The 12,344-nt window shown below is 45.7% G+C and overlaps 1 protein-coding gene across 3 annotated transcripts in view; it reads left to right on the forward strand.

Annotated features, from left to right (window-relative positions):
* The window catches only part of LOC143149432 (uncharacterized), a 284,472-nt gene that overhangs the window by 144,449 nt on the left and 127,679 nt on the right, over positions 1–12,344 (forward strand). Inside the window, exon 1 of one of the 3 annotated variants that reach the window (XM_076316781.1) lies at positions 3,536–3,654. The exons of the other annotated variants lie outside the window; for them this stretch is intronic. The gene's annotated coding sequence lies outside the window, so the exon portion shown is untranslated. Of the gene's footprint in view, positions 1–3,535; positions 3,655–12,344 lie in introns of those variants that run through there. 3 annotated transcript variants of the gene reach the window in all.

A 12,344-nucleotide genomic window follows, 5' to 3' on the forward strand; every position in this document is an offset into this window, starting at 1 on the left:
AGTAACGCTAATCGACGATCCAACCCGGTGAAAAGCGTTAAGGAGTCCTGGAATAACAAAGAGGTTGAGTGACGTGAACCAGACAGGCAAATACCCTTCCGCGAGAGACTTCAAAGTAATGGGAATTGCAAGTTGAACGAAGCCGGTGCACGAGACAGGCTAGTTTCTATTGTACGACTTCCTGCTCCGCTCTGGCGTTTCCCCTTTGCGAGTACGGTTAATTCCACGGAGATGTAATCGAAAGAGAGGGAGTTGGTTACTCGCGTTGCGTTTTTGTCGACGAGATCCTCCCGGCCATTGGCGTCGGGCCTCCTTGTATATATTTCGGAACGCGGTGCACGCTCGCCTACGCATTGGCGTAGGCTGCGTCGGGTCGGTTCAATACGTCACCTTTTCTTTGCTCTTTGCGCACGGGGAACTCTTCCAAAGACCCTACCGTGGGAGGTCGAGTGTGTGTGGGATTCTCCGCACCCTGAAATACACGAGGTGCGGAAACCTCGCTCTAAAACGCCCACAGTGGCCTGTTTCTTGTAGAATGATGGAGAGGGAGATTGTTTTGATGTGTCACCTTTTTTTTGTAGGGGAATTCTTCCAAAGACCCTCTTGGGAGAGGTTAGAGATCGTATGGGATTTCCTGTATACCGAAATATTTTTTACACTAGGAAACTAAACGTTAGAATACCTTCGGTGGCCCATCTTTTGCGAAACGACGGAGAGAAAGTTACTAGGTTGTTCGATAATCTTGGGAGAGGTTAGAGATCGTATGGGATTCCCCGAAATATTTTTTGCACTAGGAAAATAAACGTTAGAATACCTTCTAACCTCTTAGGGAACACAGAGAGGAAGTTACTAGGTTGTTTGATAAGTTTTGTCGTTTTTTCCACTGTAAACAAATATTATGACAGTTCAACTTTGAATAACTGTAAATATACAGTACGAACGAGTCGACAAATTTACACGAAACTTTACACGTGTTCATCGAACAGTAGTACCATCTTTAGAAAAATAAAACGACGAAATTGATAGCTCCATTTCTCGTCGAACGACAACACTTATCGAGCAACCTTTTATTTTAATACCTTGCCTGTTTTGCGAGAGGGAATTCGTCCAGGGACCTTCTCGGGGGCAGGTCCGAGTGTCGTGTGGGATTCCCCGAACACTGAAATACACAGGGTGCGGAAACTATCCATTAAAACGTCAGCCTTTTTGCTGTAACCGAGTGGGGATTGTTTTAATATATTACTTTCTTTTGTGCAGGGGAAATCTTCCAAAGACCCTCTTGACGGAGGCTGGAAACCCTGTGGGATTCCCCGTAGACCGAAATATTTTTTGCACGTGGAAACTACACGCCAAAACACACACGGTGGCCTGTATCTCGCGCAATGACCGAAACGAAGATTGTTTCAACACGTCACCTCCGTTACATAGGGAAGATCTTCCAAAGTCCCTTGAGGAGTCGTGTGGGATTCCCCGTAACCAGAAATATTTTGTGGCTGGGAAAACTACACTCTGAAACACCCTCGGTGATTTCAGTAAATTGTACAATGACGGAGAGGGGGTTATTTTAATATGTCACCTCTTTTGTGCGGAGGAATTCTTCGAAAGACTCTCCCAACCTCTTGAGGAAGGTCGGTAGTCGCGTGGAATTATCCTCACCCTGAAAAGTACCGTAAGCGGAAACTACTCGCTGTCACTGTCTGAATAAGCGGAATGTGGATGTTTTTTAGCAAGTCGCCTTATTTTTTCGCAGAAAAATTCTACCACAAACCCTCTCGATCTCTCGCTAAGACACTCGGGGTAATCGTCTTCGATGGATCGATCGAGGGGGTTGTTTCGAAGTCATTTTTTTTTTCTCACGGGGGGGAACATTTCGAAAATCCTACAATTTTACTGATCCTTTGCGAAATTCGTGAGATTCCCCACATTGTGAAGTACACCGGTGCAGAACTTACTCATTAGAACCTCCACGGTCTTTCTCTAGCGCGATTGGGATGGCTAGGGAGAGACGGTGGAGGGGGAGGGGGAGGATACTGAGAACGCCAGAGGCACAACATTCAATGCTTCCCTCCAATGTGTCACCTGAAAATAATTTGGACGCTACCCGCGGGATGAATGCGAAGCAATCTCCTGCGTGTTCATTCGCTGCGGGGCTGAGTTTCAGCGGCGTATCTGCGTCTAATCCGCACTTACGGTGATAGGAGATGCACTCGGCATTGCTGGAAATTCCGTGACGTTGAATTCCAGCCCGCCGGGAGATCAAAGTGTCATTAAATCGACTCGATCGCGCGGAGAATGTTCAGGACTGATTCTATACGTCGCCGTGCGCGTTCTTGTTCAACGATCCTGATGTTATTGAGCCTGATGGTGAGTCGTTCCAAGTGTTACCCGAAGAGCAAAGAACTCGAGATCGTACGAAACCGACGACGATCTCGGATTCGAGTTCTCGCAAGAAATTGTGAAACAATCCGTAGATCCGTTTAAAAAAAAAGAAGAATGTACAGTACGTGTCGTTTATCGCGCGAGGTCTTTCGAAGGTCATCGACGTGTTTCCGTACAGTTCTGTGTATATACGTTCGCGTGGCGCTATAGTCGGTGTCCAGGTGCGCTCAACGAGCAACGAGAGCAATACGACGACCTTGAAACGACCTACGAAACGAAAGGTCGATCTATAGCCAATTCCCGACTCGTACCACAACCACGTCGTTACGTTCGTCTTTCGCGTGGCATGGTCTCCACGTTGATTTATCAACGCGGAAGTTGATATTAATCGTCGGTGACCTTAAAACGACCTTCAAGATGAAAGTTCGATCTATAACCATTCCCCGAACGTAACACTCGACGGATCGTTACGTTCGTCTTCCGGCGTGACGCAATTTCCACTTGTCGCGGCGTGAGGTGTTATTAATCGTCGGTGACCTTGAAACGCCACTTTGTCATTCGCGTACTATATCTCCGCGAGAAATAGAGCGCCCCGTGGAAAATTGAACGACAACGAACGTACGATCTCACCATCGGGTGGAGATCCCCGTGCTCGAGTCACTGATCTGACCGGTCGCCCATAGACGCAACGTTCGATCCTCTTGTTTGCCACGGAAGAACAGCCTGTTATCCGTCAGTCGACGCAGAGGGAAAGAGGGCACCGAGGAACTCACCCGGGGATGCAAAATCCTCTGGAAATCCTCTCAACGGAACCGGAATCCGGCCGCGGGGGTACCAGCCCGAACAGATCGAACTGAAAACTTTTTCCAACGGGCTCGAGACGCGTGACTGCAACATCCATCCCGGCGGAAGAACAGAGGGGGCGCCGACCGGCGTGCAACGAGGGAAAGGGTTGCTCTTGCCATGCAGTCAGCCATCCACCCCGCCATCCAGCCGGTCGGCCAACCACGCAGTAGGGAGAGTCAGCAACGAGTCAGACGGCCGACCGAGCGAGCGTCAGTCTAGCGTGGGCGCACGTCGCGGCACCACGTGCACCGTGATTCTGGATCCGACCGTGGATCGACGTCGGTGTGCTCGTTTGGTTCACCTACGAACCGTTCGATCCGCTCCGATTAAAGAGGATCGGTTCGCGTTCCTAGCGACGACAGTGGCTGGTGATTTGTGATAAATCGGCGAGTGCGAAAAGGGACACCGAGGATCGCACACGCGGAGGAGGTAATGGCACTGTCCGTGTTGGATACTATTTCTGCCGCTTCACGGATACTCCTCTGTAACGAATCACGACGTATCGGCCCCAACGAAAGGAATCGTATTCACCTGACACGTGCCGCGCGACGAATCGCGTACCAATAACGCAGCCCGCTTCAACGCAATTGTCTTCGGCTCTAGAGACACGTCGATGAAGAAACGAGGTGAAGGCCGCTGGTCGGCCAGTCTCGTGGACTTTCATTAAGAAGCGAACATGGACGGGCCGTGCCAGCGGCGAATCCATCCTGTAACGAATTTCGCTGCTTCATTTCCGGGGGCTTGATCAGAAAACCCCATCGATTCGTAGGATGGCGCGTCGGAGGGGAATGTAAAACCCCGTCGCGGTTTTCGTTTTGCCGTTTCGCCGCGTCGACGTTCAAGGCCCGATGGGAGGCGCGAAATATGTGATGAATGTGTCGGCGGTGTAGCTACCTACGTGCTTCCATTTCCTTTTTCTCTGTACGTCGGTGGATGGTGATTTCTATGGGTGGATTTTAATTTCGAAGCTACTTTTCAATTCCTCGCGTTCAACGTCGAAGAGTCTTTGACGAGCGTATACGAGAATCGAGTCTGCGGAGCTTGGAAGCTCTTTTTTTTTTTTTAGAAAACGTTTCCAGGAACTGGTTTCGCGTCGAACGCCCCCTCCCCTGGTGGTTACAGCCAGGGTACCGAACGATACGAGTCGACGGAGGTGTTGGAACGTGAATTATGTTCGTTCGACGAGCAACCTTTGGAACCGGTCTCCCTACGATCGTACAAAATTGAAATAGATACCGACTGGTGGAAATTAACGCGTCAGGGATGAAACATTTTTCTCGAGTTCGACGAAGTTACACGCGTACTTTTCGATTCGCGTTGAAGAGTACAAAAATTCGTCGGGCGAGCTTGAAATATCGCGAGTAAACTCCGTGCGATCGTATCGAACGCGAAACAATTTCTTTCGGTGCATCTTACGATCGAGGATCATCGAATTTTGACTCGTGTCACTTGTTTCTAGTGCAAAGTCAAAATTTCTCGAGCAACCACGCTGTAAGTGATATACTTCTCTCATATCGGTCTGAATTGAACTCCAGGGGATTATTCATCTCTGTGAACGTCGGTACGATGAAATTCAGGGCGGACCGAATTTTGACTCGCACCACTTGTTCCTCGTGCAAAGTCAAAATTTCTCGAGCAACGATCCTATAAGTGATATATGTCTCTCATATCGGGCTGAATTGAACTCCGAAGGATTATTTATCTCTGTGAACGTCGAAATGTCTGAAACTCAGGGCGGACCGAATTTTGATTCGCACCACTTGTTCTTCGTGCAAAGTAACAATTTTTGGAGCAACGATGCTATAAGTGATGCATTTCTTTCGTTGTATCGGTCTGAACTGAACTCCGAAGGATTATTTATCTCTGTGAACGTCGGTATGATGAAATTCAGGGCGGACCGAATTTTGACTAGGACTACTTGTTTGTAGTGTAAACTAAAAATTTCTCGAGCAACGATGCTATAAGTGATACATTTCTTTCGTTGTATCGGTTTGAACTGAACTCCATAGGTTTATTTATCTCTGTGAACGTCAAAATGTCTGAAACTCAGGGCGAACCGAATTTTGATTCGCACCACTTGTTCTTCGTGCAAAGTAAAAATTTTTGGAGCAATGATGCTATAAGTGATGCATTTCTTTCGTTATATCGGTCTGAACTGAACTCCAGAGGTTTATTTGTCTCTGTAAACGTCGAAACGATAAAATTCAGGGCGGACCGAATTTTGACCAACGCTACTTGTTTCTAGTGTAAACTCAAAATTTCTCGACCAACGATGCTACAAACGACACGCCTTTTTCATTCCATCGATCCAAATTGAACTTCAAACGAATATTTATCCCCTCGAACGTCAAAATCTCTGAAGTTCACGGCGGACCAATGCCCGACTCGTGCTACTTCCTGTTCCCCTATTACTTAAAATTTCTCGAACAACAACCCCTCGTGTGTTACACTGTTACGTTTCGACACCATCCGTCCGTGTCTCGAAGGACTGTTTCCCGGAATGTGAAATTCACGGCGGAGCAATACTCGACTGGTGCTACTCCCTTCTCGTGGAAATTCAAAATTTCTCAAGGAACGTCGCGGTACATGCTACATTTCGACTCCGTCCGCTCAAACCGAACTCCGTGGGACAATTTATCGCTGTAAACGTCGGAATTTCTTCGATTCACTGCGGACCGATCCACGACTCGCGCCACTTCCTTTCCGCGGGAACGTGTAAACTTCACCGAAGAGTACGCTGTGAACGTACGCCTTCGAATCCCAGCCGACAACACCGAATTCGAAAATACTGTTTACGCAGAGCGGATAACGGTACATCTGAAATTCATGATGGCGCGAAGAGCTCGACTCGTACTACTTGCCGGTGGTTGTTCGCCAGCGGGAAAATCCATCGTCATCGAAGCTTCCGGTGCCAAAATTTCCGCGCGAACTGACTCGATTCTCGAGGAACACGCGCCGTAGCGACGGATTCAGATCGATCGAAGCTTTCGGTCGTTCGTTGTCGGTTTCGTGCTTTTTCATCCGCCTCTCTTTGACCCCCTCCCCAGCCTCGACCGAGATGTAATTACGTCGCGTGATTGGGGTTTATTATACGCAGCTACGGAGCAAAAATATTCCGAGCAGTCCCCGTTCCGTCAGTCCATTACACTTTCAACACTGACACACTTTCTTGACCGTATTTTTCGAGCACCAGCAGCACCACCGACGTTTCCCGGTTTCTCGATGGAGTAATGGCTCCCCGCGATCGCGAAAGCCCTAGCCGACGTCCACTCCTCGGTAAAAAGCGTTCCGTTCGTCGAATTATTTCGATGCTTGACACGCGGCGACTCGAAGGCCAAACGAACTCGCACGCGAGAACACAATTCCCGAGGAAACGTCCGTGCTTTCTTCCGCGTGCTCGTCGATTCGACGAATCGAAACGAGTATCGATTGCTCGGTTCGCGGTTCGTTGGTAATTAGAGACAGAAATTAGTCCGACACTCCAGCACGCCGATCGAAGACACCGCTATAAATGTACTTCTGCGAAGAATTCTAATCCAATCTTGGCAAACCAGGGAGATTAAGCAACGGAGTTCGTTGAACTTCTACGAATACTTTTTAAAGTATTTTTCTTCCAACTGATCGAAAAGAACATATTTTTTTTTTCTTTCGATTGGAAACCGGTATTCGTAGAATTGTCGAGCACGAATCTCGCGAGTAGAGATTCTTCTTTTCAATTTTCATCTTGGAACGATTTTCGAGTTTCGTAGACCGAAGTGTAGTTATTGGAAACAATGAAAACGATCCACTCGAAGGTAATATTCTCCCGTCGATTTAAAATTACGTTTCCGCGCAAAAGAATTTTTCGATAGTCGTATTTACCGTGGAAGTTCGATTGTTTTCGAATGGAAAAATTTCGATATCGAGCTGAACTCGTAGCGACACACGTTTATAAAGCCTCCTTGAGTGCTCGACTTTGCATTTCAGATGATCCATAGAAACCGGGAGTCGCGTTATTGATCTCGTCGCGCGCTACACGAATCGTTGCCTCGAAGTTGCGACAGAAGAATGTTTCTGTAGACCATTAATTATTAAACTTTCGGTATCGAGCACCGAACTATCGTCGAGTTGCCAGTTAAAACTCGGAATAACTGATCCCCGTAATGAATTTATTCGCCCCGTTGTGCGATCGATCGGATATTTGTTGAAACATTCAACGCGTTTTCGTGTCGAATAATTTCGTAACACGCGGGCTCGATCGTGCGAGAGACCAAGACATAGAAATTATTTTTAGTCGAACGTGGATAGATTAATTACTCGATACAGTGACGTGAATAGTTTATGAAATAAATCTGAAATACACGCTTCGCGGATCAACGTATAAATTAATCACGATTACGTGAAATTCGTACGGAAGAATTGGCACACGGTAATTCTACCTTACGTTGGTTAATTAATTATTCTGCCCGTTTCTATTAAACGTCCAATAGAGACAATTATTTCGTCAAGTCGATTTTATTTTTCATGCGCGACAGGAACGGTAACGTTCGTTAATTGAATGCTCGAAATAGTAAAATAACGGTACTATTTTATTCCACGTTTCGCGGACCAATTATCGTCCGAAATCGTACGCTTTTTCTACGGCGAAACTTTTACGAAAATTCACGGTAGGCGAAACACAAACTTTCCGCGAGATCGTCACCGCGACAACGACAAATTTCATATTACGGGTATTGTTTATTTTTTCAAGTCCGCTCGAAATTCTACCAGGATCTCTCGCGCTAAACCGAATCATCGTTCCTTCTTATTAAATAATTACCGGTGGGCAATTAAGAGTAATTAAAAATGAATCACGTTAATGGTCGAATAATACCCTACAGAGATAATTATAACCGTAAATTAGTCACCATCGTGCATAATAAATACGAAACGGACCGTCTAAATGGCAACGTTTAAATATACAAACCGGTGAATTCACCAGAAACGATGGGTTACCTGATTCATTCAACGATCGATAAATCGTTTGTTTAAACATTTCTCCCGGCGTAAGTAACAATATCGAAGTACACTATTTTCTTCTCGCGTGTGGAGCCACTCCGAATTCTTGGAATCTCTGAACTCGCCGACCAAATTTAGCAAAGTATCTACCATTCTCGGCTAACCTCGGTACATTCCTGAACACATTTCCAATTTTGTGCAGAATTTCAAATAGGAGGATTGTCGACGGTTCGCAAAACCGGTCTCCGCTTAAGATAATACGCTAAAATTGAAGATGGAGTTAGTTTGAAATTAAATCGCTCGAATGGAATAACGCGAACATCGGTTTAATTCGATTCACCGACAAAAAATACAGCGATTATCGTCCCGGAGATAAAAATAATCGACGTTTAAACGTCGCTGGGAATCTCGTACCGTTTCCCACGAACTGTACACGAGAAACGAGGAACGGGGTGGGACTCGAGCACACTCGCGCGTTGACAAACGTTTCGAACGCAACATAGATAAAGAGGATTTCAAAGTAAAGGGACTTACGGTTTCCTTGAATTAATAGCGACTCGACAAAGCGAGCAAGACTTCTCTACTGTGGGGATCTATGGTTCACCGTGGAATCGAGAGCAAAAGGTGGTGCAGTTGTCGGTGGTAATTGTGTAGTCAGACATCAAAGTCTACGAAATTTGTCGATGGATAGATAGTTCTCACTGGAGAAACTGCCAATGAATACGTTTATACAGCAACGTGCCTCTGACGCGATGTGTCTGGAATTTAAGTGAAAATTATACTCCCTCGTGACGAGACACCTCGGAAGAAACTCTCCTCCACGTTTCGATTCAATCCTGAAGCGAAAAATTAGAATGTATGCTTCACGTTCGAATACCTCGATAAAAATACCAAAGGACACCCCGTAGTAAACAGCACACGCAGTGTCGCGCATACTCGAATAACAATGGACTTTTCAACCACAGCTGCCCTATTTACTCGACAACAACGACTGTTGAATGGAAAAAATTGAACCAAACATAAAATTAATCGAGCTGGACTTCGTGAACTAGTCGAGTAAGATTGCAGCGTCCACATCCTCGATAAAAGTACCGAAGATCATCTCACAAGCAATACCACTAACAGTGTTGTTTGTACTTAAACAACGGTGAATTTGTGAAACACAGCTACCTTGTTCATTCAACAACGAGAACTATTAATCCACAAAATGTAACCAAGCATTGGATCGGTGAATCAGTTTTTTAAGATTACAACATTCACATCCTCGATAAGAGTACCGAAGGACGCCTCACAAGCAATACCACTAACAGTGTTGTTCATTCTCAAACAACGGTGGATTTGTATATCATAGCTACCTTATTCATTGAAAAACAAGAACTATTAATCCACAAAATGTAACCAAGCATTGGACCAGTGAATCAGTTCTTTAAGATTACAACATTCACATCCTCGATAAGAGTACCAAAGGATACTTCACAAACAATACCACTAGCTGTTCGTACTCGAATAACAATGGACTTTTAAACCACAGCTAGCCTATTCATTCGACAACAAGGACTACTACATTTATAAAACACAAAAATACCAAAAAACACCCCACGGCAAACACTATTAACAAGGTCGTACATACTCGAACAACAATGGACTCTTTTCGAACCATAATCACGCTATTGATTCAACGTCGAGATCAATGCACAGATGTAACCATGCATCGGTAAATAGGCTAAAATTACGACATCCAACAGGTCCTAGAGGTCCTAGAGTGGGACCAAACGTTACCAGGAACGTGTCCCGTCACACTGTCTGGTCCAGACCGGATGTCTACCTCCAGATCGGGAGGAACGAGTAGAGGGGGATCGGGATGTAAACACCTGGGCTAGTTCCGGCGTTGGAAGCTGGCAGGTCACCGGACCCACGACTTAACAAGAATAACATCGGTTTAATAAGGGTTTAATAACGGAACCGTGAACCTCGAAAATTAATGTCTGCGAACGAAATTGTAGTTGGCTCGGGCCAATATCGGCGGAGGTATAGCGCGGAATGGCCATGGAGGGAGAAAGGAATTTAGCGGCGAGATTATGTAACGAGATCAAATGCTACGGGTCCCGACGGAGCCACTGGAGCTCAGATTTGCCCCGGTATCGTGGGCATAGAAGCGCGAAACAGTGGCTTTGTCGTATGTATACCTTGGCCGGGGGGCAACAGGAACCTCCCCTTTCACGGTTAATTGGAAAACCAGTCCTTTGACAGGGACAGAAACCGTTGGTTGGGAAAAGAGAGCTGTCAGTGGGACAGCGACGAATCGCTCTGTGATGTTGATTGCGTTCCGAAGCTGTGAAAGGAACGCGCCGGACGTTTTCACGTTCGATCAACGTGGAATCGTTGACCCGGTAATGAAAGACAATGAGAACTCGAAATGCGAGGGCAACGCGAAACCGAGGACCGGGACAATGTGAACGCGATCGTAACGGATGCGAGACGATCAGAACGACCGCAACCGGTACGAAGAGGGCAACGATAACGACTGGGTGTGCGCGTGTGACCGGTGACGTGGCGCGAAACTGGTTACAACACCGGTGACGAATTAACGGCGACGAAGAGGCCACGGAATGTCCGAGAGGTGATAGGAAAAGCGAGCAACGCGAACAGCGACGACGACTCCGACAAAAACAGGAACGTAAGGATATCGATTGCGAGAGCCCGGAGGATGAGAACGATAACGATGCCCAAAGAAACGAGTGCCTCGCTATAACGAGGCAACGAGGACAAGAACCGACGGGACAAAGACAACCGTGATAAAAACAACGGGAGCAAGAACAAATTCAGCAACGACAACGATTATGGGAACGAATTCAGTTTGGATAACAACCGGGAGAGATAATTCAGCAATGAGAACAACAGCGAGAAGGTGTTCAGCGATGATGGTGTTCGAGAGGACGAGACGAGTCATGATAACAGCGAGAAGGTATTCGATAGTGTCATCGGCAACGAAGGACATCGAAGGCTACGATGACAAGAACGATAGCAGCAACAACGACGAACACAGAAACGAGAACAACGGTGACGGTAACAACGACGAGAATAGCAAACAAGATAGAAAGTACAGAGAGGAGAATGACAGCGTCAGAAAGAACAACGATAGGAAGTGCGACAAAAATAATTACTGCCAATGGAAACAACGGTGACGATGACAGAAATAACTGCAGTAATGTCAGCGACAACAAAAATTATTGTAGCAATGTCAACGATAACGGAAACAACTATTGCGATGTCAACAACAGCAGCCGCGATAAAGACAATTACAGCAATGTCAACGATTAATAAGAAATAACTAGTGCAATGTCAACGACAGCGACGACAACAGAAATAATTACATGTAAACAACAATAACGATAACAAAAATAACCACAGCAATGTCAACGACTACAGAGACAACTGTCGTAACGTTAACGACAGCGACCGCGATAAAAACAATCACAACAATGTCAATCATACAGAAACAACTACTGCAATGTCAACAATAGCGACGACAACAGAAATAATTACAACAATGCAAACAACGATTACAAAAATAACCGTGAAAATGTGAACAACGGAAACGATAACAAAAATAACTACAGAAATGTCAACGACAGCGACGACAACAGAAATAATTACAGCAATGTCAACGACAACAGAAACAACTGTCGTAACGTCAACGACAGCAACCGCGATAAAAATAATCACAATGATGTCAACGATAACAAAAATACCTACTGCAATGTCAACGACAGCGACGACAACAGAAATAATTACAGTAATATAAACAACAATAACGATAACAAAAATAATCACAGCAATGTCAACGACAAAAGAAATAACTGCTGTAACGTCAACGACAGTGACCGCGATAAAAATAACCACAGCGATGTCAACGATAACAGAAACAACCACTGCAATGTCAACAACAGCGACGACAACAGAAATAATTACAGCAATGTAAACAACGATAACAAAAATAACCGCGGCAATGTGAACAACGATAACGAATAACAAAAATAACTACAGAAATGTCAACGACACTGACGACAACAGAAATAATAACAGCAATATAAACAACGATAACGATAACAAGAATAACTACAGCAATATCAGCGACAACA

Source organism: Ptiloglossa arizonensis, chromosome 1 (assembly GCF_051014685.1).
Source record: "Ptiloglossa arizonensis isolate GNS036 chromosome 1, iyPtiAriz1_principal, whole genome shotgun sequence".
In the NCBI taxonomy this organism is placed as follows: domain Eukaryota; kingdom Metazoa; phylum Arthropoda; class Insecta; order Hymenoptera; family Colletidae; genus Ptiloglossa; species Ptiloglossa arizonensis.